At 38.6% G+C, this 12,336-nt stretch overlaps 2 protein-coding genes and 1 long non-coding RNA gene across 3 annotated transcripts in view; 2 read left to right on the top strand and 1 right to left on the bottom strand.

The window, feature by feature from the left end:
• Nucleotides 1-6,162, top strand: part of LOC111076477 (zinc finger protein weckle) — a 24,250-nt gene extending 18,088 nt beyond the window's left edge. Inside the window, exon 4 of the mRNA XM_022370292.2 lies at nucleotides 6,083-6,162. The gene's annotated coding sequence lies outside the window, so the exon portion shown is untranslated. The remainder of the gene's footprint in view (nucleotides 1-6,082) is intronic.
• LOC111077905 (tyrosine-protein phosphatase Lar) overlaps nucleotides 1-12,336 on the top strand; it is a 146,383-nt gene that overhangs the window by 14,585 nt on the left and 119,462 nt on the right. The window contains exon 2 of the mRNA XM_041592429.1: nucleotides 6,083-6,162. The gene's annotated coding sequence lies outside the window, so the exon portion shown is untranslated. The remainder of the gene's footprint in view (nucleotides 1-6,082; nucleotides 6,163-12,336) is intronic.
• Nucleotides 5,851-12,323, bottom strand: LOC111076473. Its single transcript, XR_002608035.2, has 3 exons — nucleotides 11,549-12,323; nucleotides 10,023-10,152; nucleotides 5,851-5,987 (listed from the first exon to the last, which is right to left on the bottom strand). It is a non-coding gene; the product is annotated as an uncharacterized LOC111076473 (long non-coding RNA).

Here is a 12,336-nt window from a genome sequence, read left to right as displayed (position 1 = left end):
CTTGAAAAAATAACACAGCCCCAAAGATATCCGGGGCTAAAAAGGGTGCGTACTGTCAGAGAGAGTGCGAGAGAGAGAGAGAGAGCGTGGGTGGGTGGGGGCAGCGGTCTATGCATATTTCATAAGCAATTACTAAGCACAAGACCCCCAGCCAAAGCATCGCGTTTTGGCGGCTTTTAGTCATGTTGCCATTGAAAAGAAAAAAAAACATTGAAAAACAGAAAATAGGATGGCATTTGAGGTTCCAAAAAATATAGATAACCTGAAAAAAAAGCTTTCTTGGAGAAAATATAGGCTATGGCTATATAATTTAAATTTTTGTTTACTGCTAAAGATAAAAATAAGTAAAAAAACGTAAGTCTTAGAGGACCAACGCTGCAGATCAATAGTTTCTTTTGTAGTTTTATGGTTTAGTGATGCGATTATATTTCATATCGTTTTTAAGAGTAAAAAAAATTCGAAATGCTAGTTTTCGTGTTCCTCCAAAGTTCCATAGACCGAAGCTCAATCATTTCCATTGGCCGATCTGTGAAAAAGAGTTTTCTATGTTGGCACACATCTGCTGTAAATAGCAATACCCTCTTTGGAAATAAGGGTATCCTTGAATTAAATCGCCACTCGACTGACGACTCAATTGCGGGACCGATGACAAAAAACAAAAGCCAAGAAGTGCTCAAAAGTAGGCAACATAATTTATGATTACATTTTATGACATCAGAAACCACACACCCCACAACGCACTCAAACACCCCTCTACACACTCGCCCACACTCCGACACACACACCCATACATTCTTCTCTACACACGCTTAGTGGCCACCCTCCTCCTTTGGCATTGTTTCTTCCCATTTCCGCAAAGAGCCACCAACCTCCCGCCCTTGTTTTGGTTGCTTTTTTTAGTCATTGCTTCCTATTATTTTGTTATTAAATTACACGCAATTGCCTTTGACTTTGCGGATGTTTCTCAGTGTGTGTGTGTGTGTGGAGTTCAAAGTTCAAAGAGAGTGAACAAATCCCCATTAAAAGTTGATTTCTGTTTGATTAAATTTGCAATGTCATCAACCATGATGATGATTTTTTGATTAAACCAAACAACAAAAAAATTGGATATTTTCGGTGGCTTTTGATTAGAAATATGAGAAATGGGATTAATTTAAGGATTTAAATTGAAGATTTCTAACTGAAAAACTGAAAAAATGCAGAAACTTGATGGAATCTCAAAATATTAGCTGTACAGTTGACGGTTCCTAATTGTTTTCCTATAATTTAATCCGCTTAGTCGTGAGACTTCCCTGTCATATATTCACACAAATGCAAGCCCTTAGCAAGGCCCTACACGCATTACACTAGTCGAAGGATGTTATCAAACAGGAGGCTCTCCCGAAACACATTGCCAAATTGCGAGTTGATTATCTACCCATAGCCAGGGCCGTGTCGTCGCCGTGTCGTCGCCGTGTCGTAGTCGTCTTTGCCAAACAAAAGGCAACAATTATCTTAATGCCAGGTGCAAGAAATTAATGTGCTGTAAGCACATTTCAACACAATATAACTAACGAACATTGGGACTGTGACTATGACTATGACTATGACTACCGGGTATAACGATGTCATCGCACTTAATCTTCGATAAAGGAAGCAGCCGCCAGAACCCCTGCAAAAGGAAAGGTACAACAGCAGGACAAATCGTTGTCCCAAGGATACGGTTCTGTATGAATGCCTCAAACCCTCAAAAGATAAGGTTCTACTTCTTCCCCTCCATTTGTAAGAACTTCTTTCGGGTTGCCTTTCGTTTCTCCGTTGTTCTGTCTCTGGGTGTCTCTTCTGTTGTCTCCGGGTGTCATCTATTTGTATTTTTATGTGCCTTACTGTCAACGAAATAATTGAGTAACTTTTTGGGTTGTGCCTATGTGGTCCCTGGTCCTTTTCAAAGGTGGCAGGACAGGTGGCTAGTTGTTGACATCTCAAGTGAACGGAAGAGCAAGTGTAGAGAGACATTTAACATATAAGAAGGCAATAGGCGCGCCAATTAGTCATTTGAAAGGAAAGACAAAAAATGAATTACTTATAATTTACATAACTTAAAAATAACCGAAAAATATCACTGATCATACCCTCATCACCCTCAGCTATTTTCAGGTCCAGCTTACATACAAAAAACTTTTACCCACAAGTTTTACAACATTTTAGCCCAGGGATTCCAATATTTGCTAGCATTTTTTATGGCCAAAACGCTTGCATACTTGGTAGGCTTTATGCCTTTCCAATGCATTGAGCCGCAACAGGATTTTGGGGGTAAACTTTTACGAGCTTACCAGCGAAGTCCACCTGTTCAGCATACACAAAAAAGAAGGAAACAGTTTTGACTACAAATATCAGATATATATTTTTTCGGGTGCGTGGGAAAACCAATTTCCCCAGGTATAGCAGCACTTACTGCCTTGCTATTTTTGGTAATATGAACATTTTATGGCTCACGCATGTGGCAAGCTGTGGTGGCAGGAGAGAGTACGAGTATCTTGCGGAGATGGGGGGCGCTAAAGCTAAACACGTACTACGGACTACGAACTAGAACTAGGAGGCAGAGCAGAGCAGATGAAATATGTTTCACACAACACCCGACACCTGGTTTTCTTTTCTTTTTTTTTTTTAATGAAACAATCTCAGCAAATATGATATTTTGTATGCAAACATGCAAAATATGTTGAAGGAAACCCAACGAGAAAAGAAATGGATGGCAGGCGCAGGCAGTCAGGCAGTAGAAAGCGCACTCGTCATAAAAAGAAATACGGTAGAGCCCCCATGCTGAGAGCGTCCATGTGGGGGAGTGATGATGGTGCGTGGGGGGCGATGGGTGGATGGTGGGTTACCTTACGCCTTACGTCAACAGATAAATAAACAAATATTTGCGTTGACAATAAGGCGGGAGAACCAAGGCGCCAGAATTATCGTGTGTCCCGTAAGAAATGTGTTCCAAAAAACATAATCTTTGTGGAAATTCAGAATTTATAGAGAACATTAAGGCTAAAAAAAACCAAAAGCTCATTGCTCTGGCATTAATTTGGCACCTTTAACAAAACCCAAATTCAATTGAAATCTCACCAAAAAGGCTTCCCAGAACACCCCTTCAACAACCCCACCAGAAAGGGAATTGAAGTGAACATTTGGCAAAAACATTCCGGCATTCCAAACGCATTCCAAAGTCAAAAGATTTCCGCATTTAATACATCAACGTCTCTTGTCAGCTGCATTTGAAATGAGGAGACACAGAACCCTTTGATATATACTTACTTACATATTTTTATGTTACATATTTATGGAATAACGCACCCTCTAAAAGGAATGTCAGGGGCTCTTTATCAATTTTTTAAGGATATTGTATATCAATAATTCAATATTTATTTTCACTTTTTGTCACAAATTTTTCCTGTCGTAACGAGGAAATTTAATCTTTTTCTCCACCTGCTCTGGAATTCCATTTTCCACTTCCTTGTGTCACGACCCCTCCTCAAATATACGCCGAATTTTTTATACATATATATATTATATATATATATTCTCTGTTGACGAAAGATCCCGAAAACGAAAACCCAATTAGTTGAGGGATGACGACATTGATGGTTGAAATTTGACATCACACACGGAGAGAGAGAGAGAGAGAGAGAGAAGGAAGGAAGGAAGTAAGGAGAAAAAGGGACAATCGTTGGAGGAGGACACCAATTGATGATTGCACTCGAAAATGTATTTATAAGAATTGGAAAAATAATATCATACCCACTCCTAGGGTTTCCACATAATCAAATCAGAAATATATTGAAAACTTCTTTTATTTTTTGTTACATGGATTTTTTTTAGTATTTTTTTTTTAGTTATTCTAGTAAAATGTGGTTTTCCTTTTTTTTGATTGTCAGCCGCTGCAGGGGGTGCCCTACACATTTACGTTGAGAGCAGTTCACAGGACAACAAAAGGACTTTAGCAAAAGATAAAAGACTAGGATTGTGTGTGTGTGTGTGGGTGTTTTCTAGGTAGGTTGTTGTTGGTCTGCTTATAATGAGGTGCTTGTTAGGTGGTCCCGGAGATCATATTAGGTTTCATTTTGATTATGGGTTTTTTTTTAAGAATATATTTCCTGTTTATTTTTTTTGTTGTTGTTCTTTTGTGAGTAACAATAGGCAGGGGAAAGTTTTGATGGGTATTTACCTTGGGGCTAGCATTATTTGATACCAGATATTTTAAGATTACCATCGTTTTGGCTCTTTAAGCACCGAGAACACTTCTCCATTTAATCTACTTTATAAAGCAATAAAAATATCATAGATTATCCAACTTCCAATCAAAGGACTTAAGGACACTGTTTCCCCATTTAACCATACATTTCTGCATATATTTCGCTTGTCTGACTGCCTGTCGAATATCCTTTGGCATCGCCTTCTGCTCCCTTCCCACTAATTACAATTTTGTGTCCTGGAATATTTCTCAGGGTTTTCTCTTTGGTCATTTGCACACTTTACACGACTGCCCGTCTTGTAGTCCCCACGGACCTACAGCTGGACATTTGTCCTGCAGCCATATCATGGGCCCCCGAAACTCCTGCACACCAGCTCCTTCCCCCCTCTCTCTTTCTCTCCCTCTGCAGAAACAGAGCTGTCAACAAATTAACTGTGACGCTCGGAAGGGGGCATAGAGCGATGGCCATAGTGTGAGCGGCCTAGAGTGAGCGAGATATCTATAGTGTTGGGTCCGTGGGTTGAGCCTCTCTGCTCAGTCGATTGGGGGGCGCACGACATGCTTGGCATGTTTTGTTGCCTGGTTTTAGGCGATCCAAGCCATTGTGTCGTAAATTCCCACCCACACACATGCACCCAAGGGCCATGGCAGCTGCCTTTGGCCCCACAAATATTGAACAATTAGCTCCGCTCATGCCACACATTTTCGGGTGATTTAAATTTTTGTCCATCCTCCATTACGCTCTGTAATCTCTCGAGCAATTTTATACACTGTGAAGAATTTTTGGGACATTTTGAAGTCTATTAAAGTGGGAACAGATTTTTGTATAAATATCGAGAGGTGCAAGCTTTTTATCAGTGTTAGAATGTGGGAGAGAAACGTTGGAGAACCTGAATGCCCCATAACAAAAATAATTGCAATTCCTTAAACATGATTTAAGAGTAACCAAAATTCAAGTGTGCTTCCCCAACAGTTTCTTCTTATTTTTCTGTTCTGCTCTTCTTGGCACTACAATTGGCCTGGCCTGGCCTGGCCTTATAAACGATATATACTTTCTTGTATAAATAATTCCGGTACGTGCGGTAATGATGCCGACACGTGACATGGCGACAAGACAGAGGAACAGACGACAGCGGCGCGAGATATATTTTCGGGCGGGGAGATATTTATGATGGCAGTCGGTGAAGGTGTATAAATTTGCATGAGCAACTGCCGCAAAAAGCAAAAGAAAAAAGAATGTCCTGTGTGGTGGGTGCCCCCCCCGCATGTGTGTGTGGGGAAAGGTGGAAGAAATTTAGAAGGAAAGCAGGAGCCAAAGCACTGCATAAGCAAATAAACAAACAATACATAAATTGTTGGAGATCCGCACATGGAAGAAACGAAAGAGAAGCTCCTTATGCGGGACACGTTTCCCCAAGCTTTTCCTTTGGTCTTCTTTGACTTTTTGGCACTCCCGAGCGCCCGCCTTGACATTGGGGTTTGATAACAATAATAATCATAATAATAAGAGGCATATAATAACAATCATTTTCTGCACCATAAATGGTATACACCTTCGTCGAGGTCCTGGCCCACAATTCACATTAAAAAACACACACAACTTCGATGTATTTTTTATAGACTGTATATTTTATTTTCTTTGTTTTTTCTTTATATAGTATAAAATTGGTTTATTTATGGCAGTATTTTATATTTATCATCACAATTTTTTGATAGGCCACACATCATCGGTCGTATCATCGTTTTGCAAGGGGGAAGGAAACTGTAAAGATAAAGCATAAGGAATATTTATAAAATTAGTACAAAATGTTTATATACTCTTAAATAACACATATATCTTTTATTTATTCTTTATAGCCGATGTCATTAAATCATAAACTGTTTTACAAGCAAGAGAGAAGCGCATAAGAAGCCACATTATGGAGATGTTTCAAAACGTGAGTAAATGTGCAAATTTAAGTTTATACTTGATTGAATATTCAAAGAACTCTTGAGGATGTAACTAATATTTATGAATTAAAAAATCAGAGATATGCAGTAATTTAATAAAAATCAAACAAAATCTGTTGAAAAGTATGGAGATGCCGTACACTATATAATATCCATTATTTAGGTTATATTTCTTCTTAACGATTCTACATTTAAAAGTGTTTTTTTTACTGATTTTTAAATATTCTATAAAAGATGCAATATTTCTACACTTTTTTCCTGATGAAATAATGGAGTATACTCGCAACTACAGTTTCCATGCAACATAAATGATTCAATGACATAACTTAAAATATGTGCGGAAATTGTAACAAATGATACGCGGTAATGGATTTATATATCTATAAATTATTATAGAAACTTAATTCTGGATGAATTCATTGATTGGAGAGGAATTCTTTTCGTTACTGTAGTAAAAATCTTATTTATTTACTCCCTAAATTTTACATTTTTCGCTTAGTTATTCCTTGGATTGGAGGCTTTCTTTTCACATTTAGTAAAGTATTTTAATCATTATTTAATTGAGTATAATATCGAAAAATTAGTGCTTTGCACTGTCCCCAAATTAGAAGTGGAAATCTGTTTGTCAAATTGAAAATCTCTAGAATGGAATGGACAGCGACCCATTTCAGTAATTTTAACAGCTACAATTTGTGGCTCAAAAGCGTCGGGGGTCTCTCTCTCTCTCTCTCTCTATATCGACGGTAAACATTACAATTTTCTCAGCAAAGCATGCCCATCTTTCCATCTTGCCTGCTCATTTGTCAGTTTGTGCCTGCCTGTCAAATCCGGTCAACAACGTCTTCTATACGGAACACTTCACATGGAGTCCCTTTTGTGTGTGTGTGTTTTTTCTTTCTTCTTTTCTGTGTGTTTGTGTGTGTGTGTGTGTGTGTGTTGTCGCTCTTTACTCGATTATCAATCTACGTGCCAATGCAAGATTGAGAAAGCTTTTCAAGTGTCTAGACATTCGTTTGGGGCAAAACTATGGGAAATTGCCATGGAATGCGATGTAAACAGTGCTCTACAGATATTTGTCTTTCACTCAGAGGGAAAGATCCTGCCATATCTCCCTAAAAAGGGGCATCTATGTGCATTGCCTAAAATTGGGAATGAGATTGAAGCTTAATTACTGCCCTTTTGGTTCGGAAAGGTGGGCACGGTAATGGCCACGGGCACCCCCCTAAAATTGAACTGCCCAAGCCCTGGCCTCTCGTTTAATGCAATATTCGCCATAAAGAAGAAGTCTCTTTTCCCAATTCATTTCGCAGCGTATGAGTGTCTGCCTTTGTGTGTGTGTGTGTGTGTGTCTCTCTGTTGAATCGAATGCGGGTCCCTTTCAGATGACTGTGAACCGGACAGCAGGCATATCCTTGTCATTCAATCCCCAGCAGCACACACAAAGGCAACAAATTAAACTGTTCCTCTATTTGCAAATGAATTGTGCGTGGCGTAATTTCGCAGGAAAACTTTCTTAAGGCCAAAGGATATGTGATATGGGGATACCCATAGATGGAGCACACACACACACACACGGTTCACGTCCTTTACGCTTGAAATAAAATAAGTAGCATAATACTCGTACAAGAAAAACTGCTAACGAAATTGAAATGAAAGAAAAGGATTCTCTTTCTCCAGGAAGAAAACTTTGCTGCCTGCCGCTGCCGCCTGCTTTTGTATCTCTCTTGATCTCTCTCTCTCTGTGTGTGTGTGAAAAGTTTTTTTGTAAGGGGCCCAGGATGCAGGATGCTTTGGTCCTTTCTGCCATTTCATACGCTCAATTGCTGGTGGTTAGCCAGGCCCGGCTGCGTGCTCTGGTCGACAGTCAATTGAAAATGAAATTGGTAAAAGTTAGCACACAGAAAACTGAACAGAAAACTCTCCTGTCTCTGTCTATGTGGGAGGGAGGGGGGTGGGGATTTTGTGCGTGGGGCATCTCAAAAGAGTTGCCCCCAGGATGAAGCAGCAACAACAGCAACAGCAACAGCAACAGCAGGACGTAGCACTACGTACGGGTGTACGTGCGGACAAGCATGCATAATGAGTAGCACTGTGGGGAGTGGAAGTCCTTTCTCTCGCTGGTGTCTGGTGTCTCTGCTGTCTCTGCTGTCTCTACTGTCTCTACTGTCTCTACTGTCTCTTTCTCTGCTGAATGCGGGTTACCTTTGCAAATTAATACTAAAGAGACGCGTAAAAGTATGCAACACCAAATAGCAAACAGGCTACGTGCCTGCTCCTCCAGCATGTCCCTGCATGTTTGTGCAAGGACTCTCTCCTCCCTCTCGCCCTTCTACTGATGCTCCTGCTGCCACTGCTGCTGCTGCAGTCCCACTGTGTCCATAGAGTCCTCTTGTTATACCCTGACCCTGAAAGGGGTTCCCATGACTTTGCAGTCAAATTGTCTAGTATATTTTATGGGATTTTTTTTTATTATGTTTTCTATTATTTTGTATGTTAATTTTCTATTATTTTTCTGGCGATTATTCTTGTAATTTTGATAAGTTTTTTTGGTAATTCGCTTAGTAATCTAAGATTCAGATAAGGATCAGAATTACACACAGCCATTCCCTGGGAATGTCGTAGGACACGTTCATGCAAAAAACAAAAAATCTGTATACCATATCTGGCTACTGGAATAATAATGAATGATCCTAAGATACGTATTTATAGGAAAACTCTTTCCCATTTTATACGACGTTTTCAGCATAAAAATACACTTTTAAGAGCATTCACGCATCGCTCTCTACCACTATCATTTATTCACGGATTTTATGAATACCTTTTTCGCCCCTGTATTTTTACTCTTTGACCATAAAAAAAATGTGAAAGGAAAGTTGCAATGTTTGGCAAATGTTTTATCAGTGGGACACGTTTTGTTGTTGGAACTTTTTATAGATTCCATTTTGAGTGCATTTGCTTGTTGCGTTGACTACGCACAAAATTTCAGTTCTGTTCTCTTTCTCATTTTTTATCCCTTTGGTATTTTTTACGATTTATCCAGCGAACAGCAGACACACACACACACACACACACGCGTGTGAGATAGGGCGATGGGAGGGCGATAGAGTGGGGATGAGGGGGACCCCTTTGTGACAGATTGTTGAAGCTTAAGTTTGGTAGAGTAGAGATTTAAGTGTTTTGTTGTCAGGCGAAGGATTAACAGGGATCTGCTGCTCATACTCGTAGGTGTGGGATAATGGGTGGCGAGGGGGGAGAACAAAGTTTGTTTTTATGCTCGCACTATTGCAACAGATTATTGAAAGAAGTTAAGAGTTAAGATGGTTTTTGCCAGCGGGTTTTAATGGGAAATCATTTGTTGTAGAAAAAGAACTGAGCAATTGTGGAGAACAATATGGTCAAAAAGTGGCTTATTTTGGACTTAGTTTTGTGGCTGTTAAACATACAAATATTTTAAAGAAATCGACTTGTGAAAGCTTTTCGATTTTGTCTTCCTGAGAGTCCTACTGGTAGTAAAATTGTATGGCTTATTTTCCTGTATTTCTCTGGTTCTTCTAGTACTTTTTTTTTTGTTAATATTTTCTTGTTTATCTTTAAGTAGTTTGCTGGTGATTTCTGGTATTTGTTCTGTTATTTTATAATATGTTTGTCTGGTATTTAGTGGTACTGGTACTGGCCAGTTCTTTATTTAAGATGTGCCCTGATCAGATACTTCATTTCGTTGGTCAGTCGGAGTATGAAATACAGACAAATAAGCCATACAATCATAGCCAGTTACTCCGTGAGAGATGCCAAATATACCCTTTTATATATAAAATATTTATCATAGATAAAAAAAGAATCTACTCACTTATTCATGCAAAATTTCACACGGCATCATACAAAAGGTCACAAGAAAAGATCCTCCTTCAAACTGTCTTCAAAATTTCGTTTTTGCAAGGAATATTTCATTCAGAGTTTCACATTTTAAAGGCACAAATCTAAAAAAAAAGCAAAGGCAAAGCACCAAATAATATATTTATATAAACATTTCAACACGAAATCAACCCGCAATTAATTCCCCTTTATTTTCCCCGTGAATATTGTAATTAAATTAAACATGAAAATTCATTTTAAATTCGATTCGAAACATGAGTATTGCATTACAATTCTCAATTGGTTTTTTTCTGTACCATTTCTGTGGTGAAATTGATGTCAAAGCTAATGCTGTTTGCGCTTCCATTTGCCTAATTTTATCATTTTGTTTGCAATTGATATTGGAATATCCGTCCTTTTTCGTTGCATTTCCATTTGCATTTGGCAAAATCTTTTTTTTTTTTAGCTAAAATACAAATGGAATTTTACTTTTTTCAGTCTCTGTTTCTGGCTTTTTTTTCCTGCGAAATTCCAGGGAAAATGGTTTTTGATAATATGTAGATTTTATTTGCCTGAATTTTAGTTTCGAGTTTTTTCTGTATTTCTGTTTACGTTTGGCTTTTTCCTGCATAAAAATGTATAACTGCGGTCTGAATGGGATATGATTATAAATATTTATAATTTGCATTTGTAGCTGAGTTTTTTTTTCTTTTATTTAAACATGAAAACTATTTGTGTAAGAAAAAACCTGCTTTCCGTTAATTAAATCTATAAATGGAATGCCTTTAACAAACAGGTTCTGGTTTCGATGGATTGAAAACTAAATAAATATTAATTTGGTTTCAAAGGAAATAATTAAAATGAATGCCTAAAAATATGTCTGAAATGGATCTTCTCCTTAGGGTAATTTCTATTTGCCGATGTTCCTATTTGTAAGTTCATCTTCTACCAAATTAATATATTTTTTTAACTTAATATTTGTCCACATTTTCATAGCTTTTGCTTGAAGTTATCGCGCTCAATTAGTCATAAAGCTGATTATGAGCCACATTTGAGTGTTTTTCCCTATACGAATTTTATTTGTATACAAATATGAAGTTTTGTTAATTCAATAAATTACCAATGGTCTAACAAATTCTTTATAACATTTGTCTTTTAAATCACTCGACTGTTCTAACCAAAAAAAAAAAAAAAATAATCAAATTAAATTAATGTGTGATTTTTATCACTTTTTGGGGCTTTTCTTTTGGGCTCTTCAGCTCCTCTTTCTAATTGCATTTATGGTGTTGTAAGGGAGTTTTATGAACTCTGATGAGTTACATTATTAACAGACACTGTACACACTCTCACACACTCACAAAAGAAATCGCACATAAAAATGTATTATGCCACGCCTACAGCCACTCGCGGGCGAACACCTCCCACGCAATTTTCACATTAAAGCCGCATAAAAATAAATAAAAATGTGGCGCGAAAAGCAAAAGGAATATCCATGGAATATTCGGAAGGGAATATACTCACATGAGCGACAAATGCAGTGGGGTTGTCCTTTCTCCTTGTTTTTCATTTGTGGTTCTTGTTTTTGGTTGAGTTTTTCCCACGGCGACTGTGTCGTTTACATATCGTTTCCGCTGCCATTTTCCTTTTTTCCCTTTTTTTTTTGTTTTTGTTTTTTGTTTTTGGATGGTTCCACGTTTCGCTGTCTAAACGATTTACGACACTTTTCCCAACTGCTTCACGCACACATTTGAACACATATTGTTTGTTTGGCTCTGTGTGTGTGTCTGTGTGTTATTAGCACACAGATGCAGATACACTGTTGGCGAGATACTGTTAAAGCAGCACAAAAATGCCGCACACGTTCGTTTTTATTATGTTAAATGTCTCCTGGGGGCACCCACACAGCACAGCACAGGACTCGATTCGAAGCAGGAAGCAGGACCAGGACCAGCATCAACAGCAACTTGTTTCCATCTGTTTTTTTTTTTCAAACTGTGTGGGTTTTCCTCCTTTTGGTTCCTCGCTTTCATCGTTTGGTTTTCCTCCTTTTTGTCGCTTGGCTTTTGTCAACTGTCACTGCGGCCTGTCACATTTCACATTCACTTAGACGACATTCAGATTATAAGCTGCGCGCCAAAAAGTATGCTTCACACAGAAATTAGCACAATCTGCTGCTGGCCACAATTCTCGTGCTCCTGCCTCGTCCTGCTTGGGGGTTTTCTGTGCTCAGTGGCCTTCCTTCAGCCGCTTTCAGATAACGGTATGCCGCTCCACTCGCGACTGACGACGGGCTCAGGCATCGCTCGGTG

The sequence above is a fragment of the Drosophila obscura genome, unplaced genomic scaffold (assembly GCF_018151105.1).
Source record: "Drosophila obscura isolate BZ-5 IFL unplaced genomic scaffold, ASM1815110v1 contig_179, whole genome shotgun sequence".
NCBI lineage: Eukaryota > Metazoa > Arthropoda > Insecta > Diptera > Drosophilidae > Drosophila > Drosophila obscura.
This window is presented reverse-complemented; position numbering and strand designations above follow the sequence as displayed.